We start from the raw sequence: 12,608 nt of genomic DNA on the forward strand, positions 1-12,608 counted from the left end.
TGTTTTAATAAATTGTTTGAGATGAGGAAATCACTATTGCATGTTTCTACTTAAATGCTCTACTTTCATGATTTAATATCACCATCGCATTAATTTTTACAATTTCCATAAATGTCACCTGAAAGTTGAGTAACTTTTTGTGAGTAGTGTATGTAGACATGTAATGTAAGCACACTTAAATAATATATCTGCTGCAGTAGTGCAGTTTATCTAGCTTGGTGTGACATATGTTGTAAGAAACAACATACTGGTATGTTGCTGATATGTTTCAGATTGAAATCTGCTTGAAAAGCACAACTGATTATCTGTCAAAATGTGTGTACGTAGAAGTGTGCACTTAACACTGAATAAAATCTCTGTAGATTATAGACAAAACACGCATCTTTCATCACAAATATATTTGTATTCACCCAAAGTGCAAGAGTAAAATACCAGTGTACTTAAATAGCTAAGAAGGAAAAGAATTTCTAAAAAAATATGATTACTTTTTCTAAAAAAGGCAGGAATAGTGGACAATGCAGTTTATTTCTGTGACAGTCGCTCCAGCACCGACACCATACGTCCCATCACTCCAGCCAAGGTGTTTGAATTTTCATCCGTCCTCTGGATGTTCTGGAGCATGGCAGTGGTCAGGTCTCGGTGTCTTCAGATCTGTTCCAAGAACCGTTCCTCTGACGTCTCCAGATACTGCAGCAGATCCACAGTAGCATCCTGGTTCCTTTATCCAGCATAAAAGCACCCAAGCAGCATTAGTTGTCAGTAATTCTTTTCTATATTCATGAACACAGTTAACTTATTACCTCCGCCAGGAGGTTATGTAATCATCGGAGTTTGTTTGTCTGTTTGTCTGTCAACAGCATAACTCAAAAAGTTATGGACGGATTTTGGCGGCCATCTCTCAATTGCACAGAGTCCTTCAAAAAAATCCTGGATCCAGACGGGGATCCAGGTCACCCCCAAATTCTAATCGATTGTTACTTTTGCTCTTCCGGACATTCTGTAAAAATTTGGTGAAAATCTGTCCATAACTTTTTGAGTTATGCTGTTAACAAAGAGACAGACAGACAGATGACCTGGCGGAAGTCTGTGCTCTCTGCGTGCTTTTCTAGTTATTTCTGTTGTAGAAGTGTGTGTGTGTGTGTGTGTGTGTGTGTGTGTGTGTGTGTGTGTGTGTGTGTGTGTGTGTGTGTGTGTGTGTGTGTGTGTGTACTTGTTTCTGCTATACCGGTGGGGACTTTGACCTGACTATTTGCTATAAAGGTGGGGACTTGTCTTACGGTGGGGACCTAAAATGAGGTTCCCACGGGTGGCAACACCGTTTTCTTGGCCATATTGTTGTTAATAAAAAATGTAAAAGTGCAAAAACGTTTGTTTAGGGTTAGGCATTGATTTGGTGATGGTTAAGGTTAGGGTTAGGGTATGGGTTAGGAGTTAGATATGAATGGGAGTCAATGGTAAGTCCCCACCGGTATAGAAAAACAAACGTACGTGTGTGTGTGTGTGTGTGTGTGTGTGTGTGTGTGTGTGTGTGTGTGTGTGTGTGTGCGTGGCTGTATGACTGTCTGTGTGTGTATGTGTGTGTGTTGATAGGGAGTATGATGGGAGCTGAGTTGGGAGGGATGTGGGGCATTGTCTTTTTATTGTTTGTTTTTAACTTGTTAAGCACTTAATGCTACTTTATGTAAGAAAAGTGATATAGAAATAAACTTTGATTGATTGATTAAAATAAATGTTGTACTTTGTGATTTTAGGATGGGCCAAAAGATAACATATTGGTCATGTTGATGTCTGCATAGTCTAAACAAATCTTGATTTTTTTTAATTGTAAATGTATGGTGTTTATTAATTAAATCAAAATCTTACTTAATTTGGTCTGTAGCGAGGAGGACAGCATGACGGAGCTGCAGGACGGAACCAGTAAGCTGCAGAGTAGTGATCCTGGTAACTGGACCTCATCATCCTAGGCCGACAACTAAATAAAATTAACAAGAAATGTTGTTGATAGCATCTGTAATTTAAAACCCTTTTCTCCATTAATTATTAATTTGTCCGTACGATGTTAGAAAATGTTACAAAAAATGCCTGTAATAATTTCCAGCAGTGCTAAATGCCTTGATATATTTGAGCAACAACTAAAAACCATCAAAGAAATCTGTGTATAAGTAATGAATGCATTGAATTTCCACATCTGCAAAGCTGGAAAATCACAGAACAATCAGCATTTTACCTTGAAATTATAAAAATAGCTGCACATTACCAGTATTCCTCAGTTCATTGTGTTAATTTGATCTTTTGAATAAGTTTTAGACTCGTATTAATAATGTTAAACAGTTTATTGGTTCTTCAAGGGAAATTTCAATGATTATCATATAGTTCAGCAATATGATTAATGGGCCATTGTGTAACAACGTGGGAGGTTCTGAATACAGGTCTGGTAATGAAATATTGCTGCTGCTTTTCTCAGGTTTTATAAGACGGTTTTCATAGCTTGCTAGCTTAGCAGTGGCTAACTGGTTAACAAATAGTCGACCTCTGATCCTGTGTCCGGACCACGTTAGCTGGCGTAGCGTTCATAATATTGATGTGGATCTGTTGTAGCTGGCGTATTCATAGTCGGCTAACAGCAGGGTGTTTAAGAAATAAAACTTACCTAGCATGATCGGTACTGCGGCCTGCATCAACTTCTGCTCAGCTGTTGCGTTCAGGGACCTGGTTGGAATCATGGAATGCAGCCGGAAAAAAATGGGGCTCTTTTTGGCCAAAAACTGCTGCATCCCAGCTGCCTTTTCTGGTTCTTGTAGTCATTTCTGAACTTTTTAGTTGTTGAGGAGTTAGTCAGGCTCCGTTCGTACAGCTGTAGCCATCTCCCACTGGATTGTTTCGAACACTGGTGTGGTCCAAGAGGCTCCCTCTAACTTCCACTGAATTTCATATGAAGACCACAGTTCCAGGAAGCTTTGGGTCTCCTCCTCAGACCGTTGCTGCTTGGATTTTGCTTCTATATTTACCAATTTTTAAAACACAAACGCTGAACATTACTGCTGCTCGCTCGGCTGTTTAAAAACGGCGCTTCTGTGTTTCCGCTGTTGACGGTTGGACTGTAACCCCAGCCCCTGACGTACTGGGCTCTCACCTCGGACCACCTCTGGCCCAGCAACGAGTTGGGGCCGGTGCGAGTCCCAGTTTTTGGAGCCCAGAGGCAGCCCACCGCCTGTCGAAAAACAAAAAAACGGAGCCGAATCGGCCACCGGCTCCAACCTCGAACCGGAACTGCCTCGGTCGGAAAGGGGAGACTCTTCTTCGTCTTCTTCTTTTCCGCCAGTATGACTCACTGCTGCCTCCCCTGGCTGACTAAAATGAAAAGGCCAACTACACGAGACGCTCATGTGAGGCGGACTGGTACGCACGGTGCAGAAATGTTCTATTGTGTATGGCGACCGCACGCGTGTGTGAACGCGTAATAGTATTTGTCAAACAGTGACAGACAGGCGTGTACGCGCTGCTTCATACGCACGCAGCTTCTTGTCACGTGTGAAATACAATCTGCACATGACAACGCACGCACGCACGCGTAAGAAAATAATCATGCGTGCACAGACACGTTGCTGCGAGTTGCTTTGATTGTTTTGACACGATTCTGACGCCATAGTGCGTGCGTGTTTGCGCGTGCGTGTTTGCGTGTGCGTGTGTGAGATTAAGTGGTACTCAAAATATTTCGCCAAGGTTGGCAGGTCTGCTTTGGTCATCTCCACCCAGGCTCTGGTCCTGCAGTGAGCCCGGTTGAAGTTCTGTTGGGGGCCTGGTTCAGGGTCAGGGTATGAGGTCATCTGCCTGGGTTGTCATGGTAACCCCTGTCACCCAGCAGAAGGCCATCAAACTCTCCTGTAATGTATAGTGGATACATCAGAGTATATTAAAGGAGAGAGACAAATGAATTATATTGTGAAAATCTTTAGGCTGCTGACCACGCTGCAGTCTGTTGCTCAGGTTAGACTCTTCATAAATCCTGGAGTCATGAACAGACCCAGACCACTTGGCCTCCACATTAGAAATGATGTATGCAGCATCACATATGATCTGGACAGTGCAGAGAATGACAGATGTTGAACTATGATGCAGTCTTTAACATTTAGAAACCGTAGTCAGTCTACCTGTAGCCTACCTGCACATTTATGCTGTGAATGGACTTCCTGTTCATGATGTGAGGGAGCTGTGATGGGGATGTGTGTGCATCTATGCAGCCAATCACACTGGGAAATCCTAGAAGAAATTAAAATGACTAATCCCAGTCTGAGGTTGCAGCACAATGTCATTAACAGAATATGATTTAAAATGAATTTAACATATCTCTATATCATTCACCTGCAATCCTGTGGAACTCTTCCTTGATGCTCTGACAGGTATATGTCCAGGAAAACCACAAAGATGAGTAAAAGCCGTTTCAGGGCCAGGAACACTTTTCTGAATGTCCTCCATACAGTTGCCTTACTCTGCATCTCCGACATTATATAAAAACTTCCATTTGCAAAGAACTGCAGCGCAACACACAATATCTGCTGGATGTGAGAGCATGACTACGGTTGGTAATGTAAATGTAAGGATGGATTAGGTTCTTTATGTAGATTATGGACTTAAAACGATTACGAAACAGTACCGCTCAAACAGATACTTGTCCGGAAATGCGAGAACATTTATGCTCGGTCTGATAACAATCTACCGACGAATATTTAATTATCTGTGCAGTAATGCTGCTCCTTTATCCACTGGATCATTAATAAAAGTTGTTCTACGCCAAAACTCGCTTGCTTACTGACTGAATGAATGAGGAAATGAAACAGCGTGTGTGGCTGAAAGAGGGCGGAGACAGAGAGAAACTCGAAGTTTTCTCAGATAAACCTGCTGGCAACCAGGTTCAAGTCATAGAGTCTATTACTGCGGTAAATGACCGAGAGTTTAAGTTACCCCTCTTTGTGAAACAGACTCGAGTTACCCCTCTGTCTCAGTGTTAAGTTACCTCGCTTCATGAAACGGAAAACTCTTGAGTTTCCCTCATTTCAGGGTTAGCAAACTCAGAATTTTCAATGAACCTGCTTCGTGAAACAGGCCCCAGGTGTTACCGGTTGAACACAACAACTCAAAATTGATCACACTTGTGGCTAATGATGTGAGGGTACATACAGTGCCTTGTGAAAGTATTCGGCCCTCTTGAACTTTTCAACCTTTCGCCACATTTCAGGCTTCAAACATAAAGATATAGGATTGTAATTTTTTGTCAAGAATCAACAACAAGTGGGACACAGTCGTGAAGTGGAACGAAATTTATTGGATATTTTAAACTTTTTTAACAAATAAAAACCTGAAAAGTGGGGCGTGCAATATTATTCGGCCCCCTTGCATTAATACTTTGTAGCGCCACCTTTTGCTGCAATTACAGCTGCAAGTCGCTTGGGGTATGTCTATCAGTTTTGCACATCGAAAGACTGAAATTCTTGCCCATTCTTCCTTGCAAAACAGCTGGAGCTCAGTGAGGTTGGATGGAGAGCGTTTGTGAACAGCAGTCTTCAGCTCTGCCCACAGATTCTCCATTGGATTCAGGTCTGGACTTTGACTTGGCCATTCTAACACCTGGATACGTTTATTTGTGAACCATTCCATTGTAGATTTGGCTTTACGTTTTGGATCATTGCCCTGTTGGAAGATAAATCTCCGTCCCAGTCTCAGGTCTTTTGCAGACTCCAACAGGTTTTCTTCCAGAATGGTCCTGTATTTGGCTCCATTCATCTTCCCATCAATTTTAACCATCTTCCCTGTCCCTGCTGAAGAAAAGCAGGCCCAAACCATTAGGCTGCCACCACCATGTTTGACAGTGGGGATGGTGTGTTCAGGGTGATGAGCTGTGTTGCTTTTACGCCAAACATATTGTTTTGCATTGTGGCCAAAAAGTTCGATTTTGGTTTCATCTGACCAGAGCACCTTCTTTCACGTTTGGTGTGTCTCCCAGGTGGCTTGTGGCAAACTTCAAACGAGATTTTTTATGGATATCTTTGAGAAATGGCTTTCTTCTTGCCACTCTTCTATAAAGGCCAGATTTGTGCAGTGTACGACTGATTGTTGTCCTATGGACAGACTCTCCCACCTCAGCTGTAGATCTCTGCAGTTCATCCAGAGTGATCATGGGCCTCTTGGCTGCATCTCTGATCAGTCTTCTCCTTGTTCCAGGTGAAAGTTTAGAGGGACGGCCGGGTCTTGGTAGATTTGTAGTGGTCTCATACTCCTTCCATTTCAATATGATTGCTTGCACAGTGCTCTTTGAGATGTTTAAAGCTTGGGAAATCTTTTTGTCTCCAAATCCGGCTTTAAACTTCTCCACAACAGTATCTGGGACCTGCCTGGTGTGTTCCTTGGTCTCCATGATGCTCTCTGCACTTTAAACAGAACCCTGAGACTATCACAGAGCAGGTGCATTTATACGGAGACTTGATTACACACAGGTGGATTCTATTTATCATCATCAGTCATTTAGGACAACATTGGATCATTCAGAGATCCTCACTGAACTTCTGGAGTGAGTTTGCTGCACTGAAAGTAAAGGGGCCGAATAATATTGCACACCCCACTTTTCAGTTTTTTATTTGTTAAAAAAGTATAAAATATCCAATAAATTTTGTTCCACTTCACGATTGTGTCCCAATTGTTGTTGATTCTTGACAAAAAATTAAAATTTTAAATCTTTATGTTTGAAGCCTGAAATGTGGCGAAAGGTTGAAAAGTTCAAGAGGGCCGAATACTTTCACAAGGCACTGTATAAGCCAAAGCACTGGTTTGTGAGGCACTACAATGGATAGAAATCTAAGAAGAGGAGCATGGATATGGCATGCCAGGTTTTTTTTTTCCCCCCTGTTGTCTGGCCAGAGAAAATTCCGCTTCACAAGTGCTGGTAAAATTACAGAAAGTGTACATGACTGACTTTTCCCTCTGTTTTGTGTGTGTTTGTTCCAGAGAGTTTTTCAGTTGGATTTTGATGATACACATAAATACACCTGGGACAATGTTAGTTTTCATGGAGGACTATTGATTTGGGAATGGTTCATTATGAACCCTCAAGTTACTGTGATTTTTCTGCCTCCATATTCTCCCTTTCTGAATCCTATAGAAGAATTCTTCTCTACATGGAGGTGGAAGGTTTATGAGCAGCAGCCATAGTTTGGGAAAATGTTTTGCCATCAATGGTCTTGACATGTGGTGATGTTTCTGTTGATGCATGTTAGGGCTGGATCAGACACACTAGGTCCTTCTTTCCAGAGAAAATGTGGCCTGTGATGTAGATGAAGTCCTGTGGCCTGACCCAGTACGGAGAAATGATGCTGTGGCAGAGTAATGCACTTCTTTTCTTTGTACTTCATTTGTAAATTTTTGTGCTTTGTTTTTACGTACAAGTGCTACATGTAAATGCACAGGATTTCTGTTTTTTTGTAAATTCTTTTTTCTATGTACAAGTGTTGCAAATGCCCAGGTATTTAGTTTTGCACATGCATTTAGCCTAAATAAACATTTATTTCTACCGCTTCATGTCATGAGCATTGTGTTTTCCTTTTTTCTATGTAGTGTTTAGTGACTGCTCAGTAGAGTATTTAATTTTGATTTACTTGAGGCATGATTTGACAGTATAGTTCAGTTTTGAGCACAAGTTTGGTTTTGCAAGAAGAGTCAGAGGTTTTGTGAATGTAGCTTGAAAATTGGGTTTTGTGTTCACAGTTTACGGAAAAGGAGAGCAGCTTTCCAGAAATGTGTCTTAGCAATCGAGAAAAACTGTAAGACACAATAAAAAACTGAAAAATAAAAACTGAAAACACTTTTGCCAATGAACTGCACACTATAAAACCTGCTGGGAAATGGAATTAGTTGTTCAGAATGGATATCAGAGGAGCAAGAGGTCATGTTAGAAGAAGAGGACATGGACGACCTAGACCATGACCAGAACCTGGACCTGCCCATGCCCCTGATCCTGTACCACTTTACAAGATATGTAAATGTTGTTTGTCACTGCAGTGACATGTCTGTACTGTGACAATACAAGCAGTCAGAAATGTTGGGAGAATACTGTAAAAAAAAAAAAAAAAATCTAATGCATAATTCTGGTTCACAAGTGCTAGTAAAATTACAGAAAGTATACATTACTAACTTTTTCTGTTTCGTGTGTTTCTCTGTTTTTAAATATAATGTGCAGTGCTTTGGGAAATGTGTACTATTTTTCAGGAACAGTGTCTTATCAATAGAGAAAAACTGTAATTGAAAAGGGGCTGCGTCGTCGTTTCAGCACTAAAGACGAACGCTCACTCATCTCTGCATCTTTCACCTCCCAGCAGAGGAGTCAGTATAACCAGTAATAACCAATAACCAATAACCAGTAAGCTAAAAACAACATTTTCTGTTTTACAGGTTCACTTTTTCAACTTAATGGTGAACGGACTCCGGTGAGGGCCAGAGTTTGAGCGATCGACCCACAGAGGTACTGTACCGGTAGGGCATTGTCGAAGGCTAATGGCTCGCAAAAGTCACACCAGATAAGGCAGCCTGCTGAAAAATTTAAATGTACCCAAACTAAATATCACTCCAAGCACAGAATATTGGAAAAATGGAGCAGTGCTGAAGAGAGGGCAAGTGGGACAGTGAGTGTGTGAATGAGGGCAAGTGAGTAGGTGTGTATGAGTGAGTGAACATGTAGAGGAGATGATGCTATCAGAGCTTTGTCAGGTCCTGTTGGCTTTTTCTATATAAACAAGTGAACAAGGAGGCTTGTGCTTCATCTTTCTATCTATGCATCTCACACAGTCTCTTCCTCTACATTTCCCCTTTTTCTCACATCATTAGTCTCTTCGCTACTCTCCTTGTTCTCTCCCAGGAGCTCAGTGAGGATTTAGGCCTCCTCTCCTCCTAGACTCACCTACATCCTTTCATCCTGTTCCCTTCTCTCATCATCCTTAGTCCCCTCTCCCTCCTCTTCCTTCTCTTCTTCGTCTCTCTCTCTCTCTCTCTCTCTCTCTCTCTTTCTCTCTCTCTCTCTTCACGCCTTGTTTAACGTGCTTCCTGGGTACCCCCAAAATAAACCCCAACACACATTACACACTGTGCACGTACATACAGAATCGAGTCCAAACCCATCTGCAGCCAGCAGCACAACATCTAATCCTCGTGCTAGGGGAGAAGGAAGGACCACACAATCATTCCTGCTCCTTTTTCTACCCCTCCATTCATTTTTTATCTCTTCTGTTCTTCAATGATTTCCTCTTTACTTTAATGCGTTCACAGCATCCCACAGGGAGGTGTTGCTTTTGACACACTGGAAAAGCTTGGGTCCAGCATTATCACTCATGAAAGACACTGACGGATATCAGGCTGTTTCCCTCATTCTCCTAATAAAAAATGAAATAAGCTGATGTAGTGTTTAGTTTTCGGTGAAGCCGGCAGCCTGTAATCTCTGCGTGGCACATAACTGAGATCCACTGGTGCTGAAGTGATGCTGCCACCGTCCTGCTGCGCTGGATGCTGCTGCAGCTCTGTGGCCGCCTGCCTGAACTGCAGCCCCTCTCCTATAATGACCATTTTATTTTTTTTTTTTTTTTTTTTTTAGAGGAGTTGCATCACGAGCCCCCTCTTTGCGAGCACACCACCACAACCTCTGCCTCCCCTCTCCATCCACATCACCGCCACCCCTTCCTTTCTGGGTTGGATGAATATTGCTGAAAGATATATAACGTGTTGCTATGGTGATCAGCTACTGGGTTTTTTCTCATGGCGTTTGTGGAAGACAGGGACATGCTGGTGCACAGGGAGCTCTGAAGATCTGGTGTGTGTGTTTGAGAGAAAAGGATGGAGGAGGGGGCCTTCAGAAGAGGAGGAACATTCACAAAAACACAGCAGACCCAAAAATAGGAAACAATCTCTAAGACCGGGTGTTTTTATGCACGCCACGCACCGCTCACCTACCAGAGCCTGTGTGCACAAAACTGAGAGCCCCGACTAGCAGCCATCTCCTGGGAGTGTTTAACCTCTCCTCCTCCTTCCCTGGTTCCTCCTCCAGCACCTCCTCCTCTCCATCTAACCACCCCTGGTTTCTTGCTGCTCCATCTCTCCAGGGACGCATCCTCATCTCGCCTGATTGGCTTCTGCTTATGTGCATGCGCCAATGTGTTAACACGCCCGTGTGTGTGCATAAGCATGCCGTAGTCTATCAATTAGCGCAAGCTGGTGCAGCAATTACAATCACCCATTGTGTTTATGTGTTTGGGGATAACGAGTGCATCCTTGATCACCAGCTGTCTGCCATTGAAAACAATGGCAGACAGCCATTGTCTTCAATGGTCAAGCTCACACACACACACGCCATTGCTATGATGGAATGGAAATTTTTTTTGCGATGGTTCGTCAGATACGAGACCAACTCTCTGCTTCAGACCAGACGCATGTCCACGTGTGTGTGTGTGTGTGTGTGTGTGTGTGTGTGTGTGTGTGTGTGTGTGTGTGTGTGTGTGTGTGTGTGTGTGTGTGTGTGTGCAGCCCAGATGGCCATCTTCGAGGGGTTTTCTAGAACATTCAGACACTTGTTGCTTCTCATCATGTCTCTTTTCTCTCTCTCTCTCTCTCTCTCTCTCTCTCTCTCTCTCTCTCTCTCTCTCTCTCTCTCTCTCTCTCTCTCTGTCTCTGTGTCTCTCTTTCTCTCAGTGCTGCTTTTGAAGTGTGAAACAGCTTGCGGTCAGCTCTGCTCCCTCTTCCACTGTTCCATCAAATAGCAGCCTTCTGAGCCTTCAGATACATGATTAAGCAAAAACAACCATGCAGCATTAGCAGGGGAGAGGAAGAGCAGATATTGATCCTGGATGTGGCAGAAGACTGCGCATTTCTTCATCCAGCTCCACAGCGATGTATCAAACTGTGACGTTTACTCAGGCGAGGCCTAAAAAATGCGAGGTCCAGTGTGTACTTCTGACCTGGTGGCTCTTTTCTTTTCAAAGATGATACGTAATTAGTGCCGGTGGTTCTTTGGCGATTGCGTGAAGATGGACAGCTCTGTGTGTGTGACCAAATGTCCCCACAACTGTAGGAAAACCGAAAACAATGTCACTTGTGGGGACCTCATTTCGGTCCCCACAAGTTTAAATAGTGTTTTCTTGGCCATGTTGTTGTTACAAGTGCAAAAACGTTTCTTTAGGGTTAGGCATTTTTTTTGTCTGGGTTAAGGTTAGGGTTAGGGGTTAGATATGAATGGGAGTCAATGGTATGTCCCCACAATGATAGAAAAACATAGAGTGTGTGTGTGTGTGTGTGTGTGTGTGTGTGTGTGTGTGTGTGTGTGTGTGTGTGTGTGTGTGTGTGTGTGTGTGTGTGGTGGTGTGGTGTGTGAGTTCTATAATGATGGGTCATTCCAGGTGAAATGACCAGATAGTCCTTGGGGGTGTTGCTGCACCATTTTCAAATTAGTCCTAAATTTGCATGCCATTAGATAGTTACAAAAGTACTTTCTATGCAAAATTGTAGGCCTGTAGCTCAAATAGTTTCTGAGTTGTGGGGGTCTGAAATTTTCAGAATTTGGGCTATAACACCCATTTGCAATGCATACATGCAATTATAACTTACACATACAAATTACATGTACTAACTTGAATTCAGGGAGCTCTGTAGTAGTTCATGGTTGATTAATTTCAAAATAACAACAATAATGTTGAATTTTAAAGTATCAGTGCAGTGGGATTAAACATGTTAAATTTAATTGTACAATGCCATGTTACAAGCAAAAGAACCTATACCTAAGTTATAATTTAGGTATAGGTATAGGTTAGGTATAAAAGAACCTATACCTAAGTTATAACCTAAGTTATAACTTAGGTATACCTAAGTTTACCATACCATTACACTTTTTGAAGGTAATCACCTTTAACAACTAACATTTCAAAAAGAACAAAACATACATAATACTACCATTGGAATGACTAATAAACACTTGTATCCAAATTTAAAGTACTGAAAAGCAAAAAACAATTTTGACATTATCCATGCCATTTTGAGTAAGAATATCTTAGTAACTACAAATATAACCCTGCTGCTTTTTTGTACAGTGATAGAAGACAGATGGAACTATCTTGTAGAAAAATTTGGGGTCTCTGGTAACCTGTCCCACATTGAGATTTTTGCCACCAAAAATAGCCAATTAAAAAATCTCGTCCAACTTTGGGAGCTCATATTTTCCAAGCTGAGGTACCTAGAAAGCTCCAGTTTGCTAAGTTATCACACAAGTTTGTGTAGAATGGAACCCAGGGGTGTTAGAACACTTCTGTGCAGTATTTCTAGGACTTTTAAGGTCCCAAACCCCACTCGTGAGTAGGTGTCTCTTAATTTTTGTTAAGCATTTTTAGCAAGCCCCCACGGCCTGTAGAGTGTAGGGAAACACCTGGGGATGTTTGTGGGGCACTAGCTACATGCAGAGGCCTTGTTTACCAACTCACAGCTCTCTGGTATGTCTAGAGGCTGAGAATTAACCACTTAAAGATGCAAAAAACACTGGCGAGGCTTTTTATAGCCCAAATTCTGAAAATTTCAGACCCCCACAACTC

General features: G+C 42.3%; 1 long non-coding RNA gene across 1 annotated transcript; it reads right to left on the minus strand.

Moving 5' to 3' along the window:
- Positions 1-383: 383 nt before the first annotated feature.
- On the minus strand, positions 384-3,297 carry LOC127533189 (uncharacterized). The gene is made up of 3 exons (XR_007940963.1): positions 2,651-3,297; positions 1,864-1,972; positions 384-718 (listed from the first exon to the last, which is right to left on the minus strand). It is a non-coding gene; the product is annotated as an uncharacterized LOC127533189 (long non-coding RNA).
- Between the last annotated feature and the right edge of the window lie 9,311 nt (positions 3,298-12,608).

Source organism: Acanthochromis polyacanthus, chromosome 3 (assembly GCF_021347895.1).
Source record: "Acanthochromis polyacanthus isolate Apoly-LR-REF ecotype Palm Island chromosome 3, KAUST_Apoly_ChrSc, whole genome shotgun sequence".
Taxonomy (NCBI): domain Eukaryota; kingdom Metazoa; phylum Chordata; class Actinopteri; family Pomacentridae; genus Acanthochromis; species Acanthochromis polyacanthus.